The sequence below is a fragment of the Parasteatoda tepidariorum genome, chromosome 8 (assembly GCF_043381705.1).
Source record: "Parasteatoda tepidariorum isolate YZ-2023 chromosome 8, CAS_Ptep_4.0, whole genome shotgun sequence".
NCBI lineage: Eukaryota > Metazoa > Arthropoda > Arachnida > Araneae > Theridiidae > Parasteatoda > Parasteatoda tepidariorum.
This window is the reverse complement of record NC_092211.1, coordinates 35112389-35126474: the sequence shown is the minus strand read 5'-3', so window position 1 is coordinate 35126474 and position 14086 is coordinate 35112389. Positions and strand designations below refer to the sequence as shown.

General features: G+C 27.0%; 1 protein-coding gene and 1 long non-coding RNA gene across 3 annotated transcripts in view; one reads left to right on the top strand and one right to left on the bottom strand.

The window, feature by feature from the left end:
* LOC107455980 (cell adhesion molecule Dscam1-like) overlaps positions 1–14086 on the top strand; it is a 428665-nt gene that overhangs the window by 286282 nt on the left and 128297 nt on the right. The window lies entirely within an intron of this gene.
* The window catches only part of LOC139426318 (uncharacterized), a 68697-nt gene that overhangs the window by 37510 nt on the left and 17101 nt on the right, over positions 1–14086 (bottom strand). Inside the window, exon 3 of one of the 2 annotated variants that reach the window (XR_011637558.1) lies at positions 13806–13907. The exons of the other annotated variant lie outside the window; for it this stretch is intronic. This is a non-coding gene — a long non-coding RNA (uncharacterized lncRNA). The remainder of the gene's footprint in view (positions 1–13805; positions 13908–14086) is intronic. 2 annotated transcript variants of the gene reach the window in all.

Sequence of the window (14086 nt, the reverse complement as noted above, 5' to 3'; positions counted from 1 at the left end):
TCAAAAATATGCTGAGGAAGGTCCTAAGATTGTAAATTCGTTTACATTTCTCTTTAAAGTACTCCACCTTAATGAGTATGTGCCTGAATTTTATAAGAATATCACTGTATAAAATAGTCATCCAGATTTTGTTTTAATTAGAATTTGAAATTATGTATGCGAATGCTCTAGATTAAAAAATTGCTATGTTTAAGGTTGACATCCATTCAATTTCGGATTTGACATTTACAGTAAACTTTTCATTAAATCAGATCTAAATACACATTATCTTAAAGCTAAATTTGCAATTCAAAACACCGATAATTTGTGATTACTCGAATTTTTCTTTGAAAAAAAAAGCAAATTTGAAATTTAACATTTATTTTCATCAATTTAAACAACTATAAACTACCGATTGTATAATATATTTTGAAGTACATTAGCATTTCTTCTGAACTTACTTCAGAAACTTTAAGAGTGTACAAAAAGCAAATGCTAAATTAGAATCAAAACTGACACATAAAATGCTTTTCAATCGTAAATAATTTAAACTGCGTCAATGGAAAAGTAAATACGACATTTTTTTTTCTTCTTTTACTTGAGAATCGCGATGCAAGTCCCAAGACGTCTAATAGAAGCGAAATTTTGTTACGTTACTTCTAAGAATCGTCGAGGAAAAAGTAATAAATTGAGTTTTCTAGAACTAAACCAATTCACACATTCTTTTCTTTTCGTTTTGACTGAATCAGATCTTGTTTACTGTTCGAATTCTGTGCTTCGTTACACAAAATTCGAACTGATTTGTTCTCTGGATAAATCTAGTTTAGATTATTTTGATATTACGATCGAATTGTTTGCTTGTGAATCTTTCTTGAATTTATAACTATTAGTTAAATAGTTGTAAACTTATATGATTTAGCGACGTTTCTTTGTTATTTGAAAAAAAAATCATATATCTTTACTTGCGAAATTTAGTGTAATTCTTTTAAAATCATTCAATATAAAAATAAAACCTATGTTAGTAGGGTTTAATGTAAAGTAAACTTGTGATCTCTAGTACATTTCATACAATTATTATTTTTTTTAGCTTTCGAACATTTTCTTTGGATCTTTTCTTGTATTTATAACTGTTTTATCTAAATAGTTGTTAAGTTAGCATATTTTGTGATTTTTCGTTGTTACTTGAAAAAAAATCATAAATTTCCACCTATGAAATTTATTGGAAATTGTTTTATTTTTACAAAAGAGAAGTAAATAAAATAATGTCAAATGTACATTAGAAGGTTTGGTACAAAAAAAATCAGAAAACAAAATTCTGAGGATTTTTAGGATAGTATATTTATGGCAATTCCGGTAAACAAAACCGTAATTCTGGCGTTAAAAGCAAAGTATTTAAACCATTTATTTGGTCATTTTTTCATTCATATGGTAACGATTTACCGGAAATTCTTAATTTGAAAATTATAGCCTTTACCTCATATTTATTAAAAATTACAAAACCAAAAAGTAAGTTTAACCGAATAAATGGTTTTCATGCCATTCTAAGGTATCTTGATAAAATTATTAATACTAATTTAATTACTTATAATTATTTAAATTAAAGTATCTGGATAATAATAATTATTAATTAAATATAATAAGATTTACCACATTTACAAAATTTTATCATGTATTCTGAAACCATATTTTCATGTTAATTTCAGCAAAACGGTTAGGAAAAAATTATTAATTAAAATTATTAAATTCCAAATGGTGTTATCATCTATGTGTAAATGAGAGTAGCGTATTTTCATAGTCCAGGGTCACAAATTGGGGACTGCAGGGCCCTGGAAACTCTTCATGTGTTGAAGAGAATTCAGGAAATATTGTGCTGGAATATCAATGATGGAACTTGATCTCCAGTTCTGTCGGTTATGAGATTTACACATTAGCCCTCAAGGCTATAACGAGTACCAATATGCAACGAACTGAGTAGCTTCATTAGGTAGACTTAGATGATGTGATATATCTGGTTTTTTAACCATATTAAGTGAAATAAATTAGTATTTTTTCTCACAGTTAACTGTTTGGTTACCGTCTAATTTATTGTCTTTTTACTGTTTCGTTTGATTATGGTGAAATAAAAATAAAAAAAACTGATATTTATCCATTTTTAATGAAAAATTCCTACCAGTGTTTAAGAATATCACAAATAAATAATATCCTTTCAATCTTAATTATTTTGCTTATTTAAAATGTTAAATTAATTAAAAAATGAAAATTTCTGTTTTTCGTCGAGTAAGGTAAAGATGGTATCAGATAAAGATGGTATATTTTTGAAACTGTATACTAGGCATACTAGGGATGGAAATGTCCACTCATGTATCCAACCTTAACAAGTATTGCAGCGGAAAAATGATGCTTAAAATATGCTTGGGCCATCCCACAAATGCGTCATTGCGAAACAACGTGTCATAAGCGTGCAACGTACCATAAGTAGAGGATGACTGCAAATGAAGAGCATGGGAAAAACGGTTTATGTCCATCAAAGTAGATTTGGAGAAAATGCAATTTTGCTTGTGGAAAGGAATGGGTTTCCAGAGAATAGCCAAACTTCACTGTGTAATAACTCTCGGGTAGAACCGATTTTCATGCTATTGGTTTGTCAAAACTTTGTGATTCTCCAAATGCAACAGACAATGACACAATCGTCAGTTTTGAGAAAAATGGACAAAAAACCATTATTTATCCTTATTCTTTAAATTTAATACTTAAGAAAAAAAAAGAAAAAATTCACCCACAATGACAGTATGATTATGGATGGCGGATTGAAGGGGACAGTTATGTATGTTAGCACATTCAAGTCATTCCTTTTACATACTATGCATTATACTACGCGGGCAGTTTTTTGTCTGTTCTTTCAAAATAAATANAAAAATTAATACCAGTGTTTAAGAATATCACAAATAAATAAGATCCTTTCAATCTTAATTATTTTGCTTATTTAAAATGTTAAATTAATTGAAAAATGGAAATTTCTGTTTTTCGTCGAGTAAGGTAAAGACGGTATCAGATAAAGATGGTATATTTTTGAAACTGTATACTAGGCATACTAGGGATGGAAATGTCCACTCATGTATCTAACTTTAACAAGTATTTCAGAGGAAAAAATGATGCTTAAAATATGCTTGGGCCATCCCACAAATGCGTCATTGCGAAACAACGTGTCATAAGCGTGCAACGTGCCATAAGTCGTGGATGACTGCAAATGAAGAGCATGGGGAAAAACGGTTTAGGTCCATCAAAGTTTATTTGGAGAAAATGCAATTTTCCTTGTGGAAAGGAAGGGGTTTCCAGATAATGGCCAAATTTCACTGTGTAATAACTCTCGGGTAGAACCGATTCTCATGTTATTGGTTTGTCAGAGCTTTATGACTCTCCAAATGCAACAGATGATGACACAATCTTCATTTTTGAGAAAAATGGACAAAAAACCATTATTTATCATTATTCTTTAAATTTAAAACTTAAGGAAAAAAAATCATCCACAATGACAATATGATTATGGATGGCAGATTGAAAGGGACAGTTATGTATGTTAACACATTCAAGTCATTCCTTTTACAAACTATGCATTATAGTACGCAGGCAGTTTTTTGCCTGTTCTTTCAAAATAAATAAATTAATTAATTAATTGTTTAAGTTCCGTATAAAAAATAGAATATTACAATTAAGAAAGATTTAAAACTTATATAATTCATTTAATCTTCGTTATTTTATCGTAAATAAATATGTAGTACTCTAATATGGTGAATGAAATAATGAGAGTTGAATTATGTATCGTTTTTAAATCAACTAATAATGTGTATCACATTTTTTTATGAATTTTAATCTATAATATTTAAATATTTTTCTTTTAATAATTTAAAAATCACATGTTATAATAGCAAACTTTTTGAAAAACCTTACAATATCTATTGAAGACACTTAATGGGAAATAGTGAAGTTGATTCATTAGGTTTTTCCGTTCTTCTATTATAAATAGTAAAGAGGTATTTTAGAACAGTTATGTATGTTAACACATTCAAGTCATTCCTTTTACATACTATGCATAATACAGATAGTTTCAAAATAAATAAATAAATAAATTAATTATTTAAGCTCCTTATAAAAATAGAATATTACAATTAAGAAAGATTTAAAACTTATATAACACCTTTATTCTTCTTTATTTTATCTTAAATAAATATGCAGCACTCTAATACGGTAAATAAAATAATGAGAGTTAAATTATGTATCGTCTTTAAATTGACTAATAATGTGTATCACATTTCTTATGAATTTTACCCTATAATATTTAAATATTTTTCCTTTAATTATTTAAAAAATCACATGTTATAATAACAAACTTTTTGAAAAACCTTTCTAAATCTATTGAAGACACTTAATGAGAAATAGTGAAGTTGATTCATTAGGCTTTTCCGTTCTTCCATTATAAATAGTAAAGAAGTATTTTAGGACAGTTATGTATGTTAACACAATCCAGTCATTCCTTTTACATACTATGCATTATACAGACAGCTTTTTGCCTGTTCTTTCAAAATAAATAAATAAATAAATAATTTAATTAATTATTTAAGTTCCTTATAACAATGAAGTATTACAATTAAGAAAGTTTTAAAACTTATAAAACACATTTATTCTTTATTTTATCTTAAATAAATATCTAATACTCTAATACAGTAAATGAAATAATGAGAGTTTAATTATGTATCGTCTTTAAATCGACTAATAATGTTTATAACATTTTTTATGAATTTTAACCCATAATATTTAAATATTTTTTCTTTTAATAATTTAAAAATCACATGTTATAATAACAAACTTTTTGAAAAACCTTTCTATATCTATTGAAGACACTTAATGGTAAATAGTGAAGTTGATTCATTAGGTTTTGCCGTTCTTCTATTATAAATAGTAAAGAAGTATTTTGGGAATGCTGCCATGTTTTCTTTTCTTTTTATAATCAAATCAGAAACTTGCTTCAATTTCCGGGGGTTTGATAAAAATTGCATTGTTTTTATTTACTCAGAAAAGTAATAGAATGAAACAAAAATACAAATTTCTATTAATATGACTCTTATTAGGCGAAAAAATATTTAGGAATTATAAAAAAGTAATACTTTTTTAATAAGTAGCAGTATCAAAAATAATAGTAGACTTTATAATATTGTTTTTTTTAAATAAATAATTCAGCATGAGTTTCTAATCTATATTGATTCATTAGATTAGACACAACAAATATTTGACTTAGATGATTGCTGCGTGCTTTGATAAAATGTGCTTTTTTTTAAAACTAAAAACATTGAATTAATAATTTGTTCAAGATAAAATTGAGCAATTTAACCTATACATTTTACATTAAGCTTTTAAATAATGGCAAGTATATTGTAAAAAGTAGAACATTTGCTAATAAAAGATTTTGGAGATGAAAGTAAATTAAATTTAAATTTTCGCAATTTCGAGAATAGTTATCACTAAATTAACGCAATAAATAAATACGAAGAATTTATGGGGAAACACTTAAAATTCTTGTTTCCACTTCTTTTATATTTGTTTGTTTATTTGCAAATTTTTGCATTCATTTAAAACAAAAAAAAAATAATTCTACGATTAATTAAAAAAAATATTCAGTGTAAATTTAACAAAATAGTTATAAGAAGTTGCTAGTAGCAAAATTTCTCCTATAATCAAAGTATAAATGCTTTGGAATTAAGATAAGTAATCCTGTTTAATAAGATTTTTGAACGACTTTAATTATTTATTTTATCCATTTCATTTCATACGACAGTTTATTTCGCTTTATTTTGATAAAAGTATTTATATTTTAGCTTAGATTCTTATTCACATCGACTTCTGTGGTTTTCTTTTCCAATTAACACAAATAATTAGTTGCACTTAAAATGACTTTTGAAATGGCAAATTCTCTCCAATATAGAGGTAACCTGGCAGATTCTGACTGATCCTTTTCATATTTAAACTTATTTTTCAATCTTGAAATATTTATTTTGCTTCCTCAAGTTTACTCATTTATATAGCTGTTAATCACTGGATTATGGTATGATATAAAGAAGAATCCCATGCTGTTTCTGTAGATCTACCATTTGCAAGTAAAATCAAATAGAAATTGTTCGTGTTATTATTATCATCCATAATTTTTTTTTTTGCTGCTAGATTTTTTCACCTGTTCTCTTTGTCATTAATGTTGTTAATTAACGTGTATTAATTAACGAAATTAAGTAGGATTTGCTATGTACTTATATTAAAGTATTTAGATTAGCAAATTTAGTTTGCAAAATGGCTATGAAAGTAGGTTAGGGAATATTTTTCAAATCAGAATTTTCGTCATGTAACTAACACTGACGAAGAAGGAATCAAAAACAAGAACATGAAAATGAAAAAATAAATAACTAATATTAAGGTATTAATTAACGAAATTAAGTAGGATTTGCTATGTACTTATATTAAAGTATTTAGATTAGCAAATTTAGTTTGCAAAATGGCTATGAAAGTAGGTTAGGGAATATTTTTCAAATCAGAATTTTCGTCATGTAACTAACACTGACGAAGAAGAAATCAAAAACAAGAACATAAAAATGAAGAAAAAATAACTAATATTAAGGTCTCAAGGAAACAAACAAAAAAAAAATAAAATAAAAAGTAGAACTGTCTTTAGTTAGTTTTGTTTACTGTTATAAAATTAATTTCTGTAAAAATTTCAGTGCAGAGGTTTTATTTTACATAAATAAATAAATATTTGGTGTTAATATAGATACAATTACTGTTTGACTTCGTTTGTTTACAATTATTGTTTGTCTTCATACACTTTAATTATTGTTGCATAAATTTAAAAGCCCTTTTAAGTCCTTTTGATCAAACAAGATTTTACACACTTGACAAGATTGTTACTAAAAATGATAGTTTATAGTTAAAGTAAAAAACGTTGTAAGTAAAGAAAAAGATCATAAAATGTAAAATAATGTTTACTTGAAAATTTTATCGCGGAAAAAATAAGAAATATATAAATTTTTTTTGCGAAAGGTTGGTTAAATATTCCATGATTATGTTGGATTAATTGAGTGAATCGTTTTATTTCTTAGGTTCAATAATTTATATTCAGTGATAATGAGTATTTTATTTCCTTTTCAAAGTAAAGATTTTCTTCCTCGGATTAAACATCCCTCATCATAATTTAAACTTTTATCTAGTATAATTAGTTGACATTGTTTTTATTTTTTTGAAAATCTATTCATGAAAATGGTGGCATAAAATTTTAAGCTATGAAATAAAGTTTATTTCAAAATTTTATGAAGGTGAAAAAATAAAATACATTTCTTTGTGAAGAAAGGGATGGATTTCTCGTATTTTATTACATGAATGAATTACGCCTCTTTTATTTTCTCCATTAATTTGATATTTAGCCTATGCAATGACATTATGTAAATCTATTTTTTCCTTTTTAAGAACATTAAAGAAAAATATGAAATGATATAGATTGTAAACTCTATAAACTAATGTTAACTTAGACACTTTAGGACGAAAAAAAAAACGAAAATTTATTTTTTGTAAAAAGGGGACAAAGTCATACATATTTCTACTAGAGAAATTGAATGTAGTTTTTTTTTTCCATTTCTCAGAATTTTGTGCATTCTGTGACAATATATAATTCGATTCATTTTTCCATGTAAAAATCTATTCTGCCTCTAAAAAAATTTATAAATTGCTAAAAATTTCAAAAACTCAATTCCATTCTAGCAAAAATTTAAATACAAAATTATAAGCAACAATAGTTCATTCAGTTTATAATAAATACTGATAAAAAATGTATTGTTGTTTTTATTGCGAAAAATAAACACAGGGTTAAAATATTAAGTTCATAATAAATACTGATAAAAATGTATTGTTGTTTTTATTGCGAAAAATAAACACTGGCTTAATATTTTAAAATGCTTTCAGTGGATATTCCTAACTTTGTGCAAAATCCCTATTCACTTAAAGGTTGACAAGGGTAAGATTTATTGCTAAGGCTGCGCTCTTGAGAGGAAAAGCACAAGCTTTAGGGAGAAACTATCGACTTGTTCCCCTTGTTAAATTGATGTTCCTAAACAAGAAACTAAAGAAACATACTGGCCATAAATTAAATCTTATTTTCTTCTGTCTTCTCCAATGAAGCTACCATCTTTAGGTACAATGCACCTCAATTTTAGTTATTGTTTTTGTTACTTTATGAAAACTTATAGATATGTTTTGTTATTTTGTTTTCTACTCCCCTTCTTTATTACTTCACTTTCAAAAATACCTTTAACTCTGAAGTATTTGTTTTGCTCCATCGGGAGAAAGTTGATAACTAATAGGAGTAAAGTGTTTTTGTCCTCATTTGTGGAATTTTATTTTTTTATAGAAAGCTAGGGGAATTATTTTTGAAGTATATTGTTCAACTCAAGAAGCTTTTCTTAATTCCGGAGTTTTATGGGTTGTTTCTTTTCTCATCACGTTTTGATATTCTCATAAATTTTATCGTTTTGTAAGCAAGAAATAAAGCTTTCAATTTATATGCAAGAAATTCAGACATTTTGTTCCAAGTTTCCTTTTATAAAATAAGATAAGGAAGTCATTTATTATTTAGATAAATATGTTGAGAGTTAAATTGATTTATGATACAAGTTTAATAAAAAGAACAATAATAAATCTAATGTTATTATTTTATTTTCTTCAAGAGTAATAGCTGTACTGATATGTATTTTTTTGCCAAGGTAAAGAATACATATGTATATATATATATATACACATGCATATAAGAATAATGAATACATAACAAAAAAAACACTCTTGAACTTCTTATTTCTTTTTATTTCTCTTTTTTCAGAATGCATAACTAAACTCGAAGCTTTGTGCATTGTAAAATACATGTTAAACTCGAGATGAATTTGAAAATAAACAATGAGCATCCAATTGATATGCAATAATTTAAAACATGCGTGAAGGTCTTTGGAGACTTACATGCTTACATCACTGACTTTACTTTTTTCTATCTCACTCTTTATCTTTAATTTTTTTTTTTTGCAAAAAAAGATGATGAAACATTTTACTCTTTTATTCTTTTTCTATTTCATTTTGATAACGAAAATCTTCATTAAATTCATAATAACTTTTTATGTCCCTTTCATTTAATTTATTAACTTCATTTTTTTAAATAAACGAGTTGTAACTTTTAAATATCAGTTGAATCAATAATTTTCCTTTAAACTATTCAAAAACAAGAAGAAATACAAGTTTAAAAGTAACTTTGGGTCAAAGAAGGTTTGACCCTTGGAAGGTTCACGCCTTAAAATTTCTCGATAAAAGTTTATAAATAGCAATTTATTTAACTGTTATTTTACCATATTCAACTATAAGAGTCAGATAATCATAACTAAGATTATCCTTAAACTATTAGGTGTGAGAAAAAAACCCTTATTGATTGTTTTCCTTAATACGGTTAAGCAGCTAGAATTCTGTCCGCGCCAAACTATCGACTTTATAAAGCCATTTTAATCAGAGCAGCTGATTATATTCTGTAGTTGAAAGGACTAATCGGTCAATATCATGATCGATTGAAAAGGTGTTCGAATTCCAGCGTAGGTACTACAATATTTATCCCATTCCTTTAATACATGAAGAGTTACCAGTGTCCAACACTCTTTAATCATTGACCCTTGACTATTAAAATACGGAATTATCATTCACGCAAAAATGGCATGTTTAATTTTTATGGTTGGGAAGCTGTTTTTAGTTGTAAATGGTTACAAAACCGTATAGTTTCGTGTTCACAGTTTTTTAACCGTACCTGTTGTAATTGGTTTCAAAACCGTAAACATAAATAAATGTTTCTAACCGTAAACTTTGTGGCTCATCGGATCAGACAGACTGCTGCCGGTAATTTTACCGTATTTTCAGAAGAAAAATTCTAATATTGTAGACCAATTAACAAAACACTACTATATGTCAGAAAATACTTTAAATAAAACACGCATGCTTTTCTATTGGTATTTTAACAGTATAGGTGTTTAAACACGTTAATTACGCTTGCGGTGTATATTTCTTTTAACTGTGATTAGCAGGCCTTATGTTCCGCTAGCATGCAATTTGTAAAGGTAATTTAATTTCTTTCATTTTCTGAGGGTTGTTCGAGGAAAGTTTGCAGATGCTCTTTTTCTCATTAAGAGAACATACTCGATACGTTCGGTAATAGATAAGATTTCTAAGATCCTTAAGTGCAAATTAATTGAGTTCGAAGGTATATTATTCATAGCTTGTTTACGAAACTTTAAATAATTATATTATTGGATATCCAAGTTGGGGAACATAAGAATAACTAAGTGAGTGGCTTTCGGGTTTCTATTTTGAATTAGATTTCTGTTTTGAACGTTCAATATTCAAAATAGAAACAAAAAATGAGTTTATTTTTTTCTATTTTGAATATTGATTGAGGTTAACTCGTTTAATATGTACAGGAAATATTATACTTTTATAACGCAAGTTAAAGTTTGAAAAAGTTAACATTAAATGAAAAATTCTTTATCACATGAAAATGTAATTTTAATACAAGAGTCACATTATCACAAATTTGTCTGATAGAATAATAAAAATTTAGAAGCAGATTTTTAGATGTCTCTCTCTCTCTATGTATATATATATATATATATATTNTATATATATATAATTTAAACGAAATTTTTAGACATACAGAAAACTAACACGCGTTATTTACTTTTATAATTGTTTTGAAAACTTAACTATTATGGTCATTACGTTAGGGATCGTAATTCCACAGAAAACAAAAACGCAGTTTGATGAGACGATTGCCCTGGAATTCCAACGAATCATTTTCTCTTTCAATTGCCTTCATAAATTACGGTAAATTTTTAAAATTAATGTGTTTGTTAGATGAAACCAATTTTACCTTATGTAGTTAAAAATCCGTTGGAAAATTAAAGAAAATTCAAAGGTCTCTTTCAATTGAGTTAAATCAAGTTTCCGTATTCAATAATTTTAATTTAAATTAGAAACATATGACTAATATAATGTTAAAGGAAAACTTGATATCCATTGTCTTTAAATATAAAGATTTATCTTATTTTTGCTAGAGGACGAGTACTGGAGATACCCTTGATGTCATTAACCAGTTACTTTTTTAGCAAACTATCACTATGCATAATTTTTCATAATTTTTTTTAAAAAAAATGTCTACCATTAAAAATTTTCAAAGCTTGACTCAACATAGCAATTTAATTTTCTTATAATACTAGATTAGCAATTTTATGAATATCGTACAACTCAAAAATTAAACCATCTTATTTCAGTTTTGCAAAAATCATCAATGCATTCCCTATAATTTTGCTATTCGAAGATTCATAATGGATAAAAAGTCATGCATACTATATAATAGCTATATTAATTTAAATAAGCTTGTAAATTAAGGAAAGTATGCCAAAGTAGCTCCATTTAAACACTCTTAAGGGTATTAAGCGATGAGAAAATCTTTGTATCTATGTTAGATATAATTAATTTCTAGATAAATTTACATCAAAAAAAATTAATTTAAAATAAAAATAATAATGTAGAATTCATGTGCAACAAGGAAATTTAATATCATTATATCATTAATCACTCATTCTCACATAAATATTGTAGAATTCAAAAATTATTTTAAAAAAATATTCAAATCTTACGAAAAAATATTGAAAATATTTCAAATCGGAATATATTTAATTTCAAGTTAAAGGGAAAAAATCCATGAATAGTATAAGCAGAAATAGCAATTTTAAAAAAAGGAAAATGGATTAAATTAAGCATAACATCAAAGTTCTATTCCAAACTTTTGTTGTTGTTGTTGCTAATTCCCATCTGGTCTGACGGGGTTAGACCAGATCAATAAATCCGTTGACATTAAGAAAATCCGAAACCAGAATGGGAGAAGAATGAATGTCGTTCCAGTCCAGCCCTAAACAGTTCAAGATGTGCTCAGGTGATGCCTGGTTTTGTTGGCATTTAGGGCAAAGAGGAAAGATCTTTTGATTAGCAGAAAATGTGAGACTTTATTCCGAACTTTTAAATTGCCTAAGCCATTCGAAAATTTCTGAATCCACGTATACCACAGCTAATTCAATTGGTATAACCTACATGTTATAGTATATCATTTGCATTAAATGAATATGATAATTCTAATGAAATTGCTAATGATATATGGTTCAACAATGGTGTATATGTTATTGTAAGGGGCAAAAGTCTGGTAATTCCAAGATCTTACAGTAAAATCTAGGAAGGTGGCTTCGTAACTTTAAGATTTTACCTCCAAGGCTTGAAATAGCCCGAAAAAGAATCATATTATATTATATTTCAACAAACCATTTTCGTAAAAGCTAGATAATACCGGTAAAACCTAGGATTAACCAAAGTGGCTTCGTAACTCACACTCTTTCCCGCACAGAATTGGTAAAAGGTCTAAATATAGAATCAATCCTATTCAAGCATACTTCGAACTTTTTCCCTGACTTTTGGAAAAATTTAGGTTTTATCAGTAAATCATAAGATTCACCAAAGCTAAGCGTAAATAAAATAATGTATGAAGTATTTCCCCAATATTCTATATGTTAAAAATAAATCTTTTTAATTTTTATTTTTCAAATGTATTTCTTAATCATTATATTCTAAGTTATACAGAAATACTTTATATAAAACTGTAATAGTAATTTAAGTATGCAAGCAATTTAAACCAAGAATAACTAACAGAATAGTTGTATCACGAACTTTCTCAGACTTCTTTAAAAATATTCTTAAAAAGAAAAAGCTTAAGATGTTACTTTCAGATAGCTACTCCCCGACACCAAAATGCATTAAGTCAATAGAAGAAACACGCCCGTGGAAAATTTATACACTTGTAAAAGGAAGCGTTACTCTCTATTTTCCATAGAGACCGAAGCTGACTATGTCAGATAAAGCTGGTAATGATGCAGATTTCTTCTTCTTTTTTTATTCTATGTGCGATATCTTTAATGGATTCTGGATGCTAATGGCCCATGTTCAGACGAACTTCTTGGGATACTCCAATTATAGCAGAAAACGGAGGTGACAAATAAAATATTATGGAAATAAGATCAAACTCATCGTTATCGTCTCGAGAGGTTACCAGAATATAAATTACAGAGTTGATTTTTGCAACCTGATGAGAGTTCTTTTCTTCATATATTGTAGATAGTTTTGACAAAAAATGCAAATGAATGTCATTGTAAAAGTGAAAAAAAGTAACATTTTATTATGCTGAATTTTTCTGTAGATGTATTGTCGATATTGCTTATATAAAAGTAATAATAGCATTAGTTTTTGAAAATGATTTATCTAGTTAAGCTTTGCATGATTTCAAATTGCTTAATGGCTAATTCGTTTACAAGTTGTTTAAACGTAATATTTAATTTTATCATGATTATGAACAACCAATATCTATTAGAAAGAAACAAGGTCATATTTTATATCCGGTCATATCCGGTAGATCATATTTTTTTTTCAATGAAGCATCAGAACAAAATTCTTCGGGTAGTACTTTTTCTAGTTATAAGAAAAATCAAAGATGAAGAAACTTTCTGATATGAAGAAATTTTCCAGCAAGAAGAAATTTTTTACCCAATTGCCCCAAATTTGGAAATTTGAATAAAGCTATAACGTGGGCTAGATCTTAAACAGAAAAAAAGACCAATCACAAAATAGGTGATTATATAAAAATTAAGTTTCTCTTGAATAACATAGCATACCTTGTCTTGGAATAAGCCTGATAATCTCACCAAGTCACTCTGGGAGCAACGTTAGTCCCCTACTATGGTGTTCCTGAAAGACTGGTCAACAAATTTTCTCTCCTGAAACCCGAATGAAGAAAGTCAGTATCCGGGAGGGCAATCGTTAAATCTTCAATAGATCTAACGATTTTTTTTCGATAATTATGGCAATATATACTTCGAACAGTAACTTAAATTCAAGTTTTTACAACATTTGAAAAATTCATTATTCTGAAGGCTATTTGCTATATATATATATA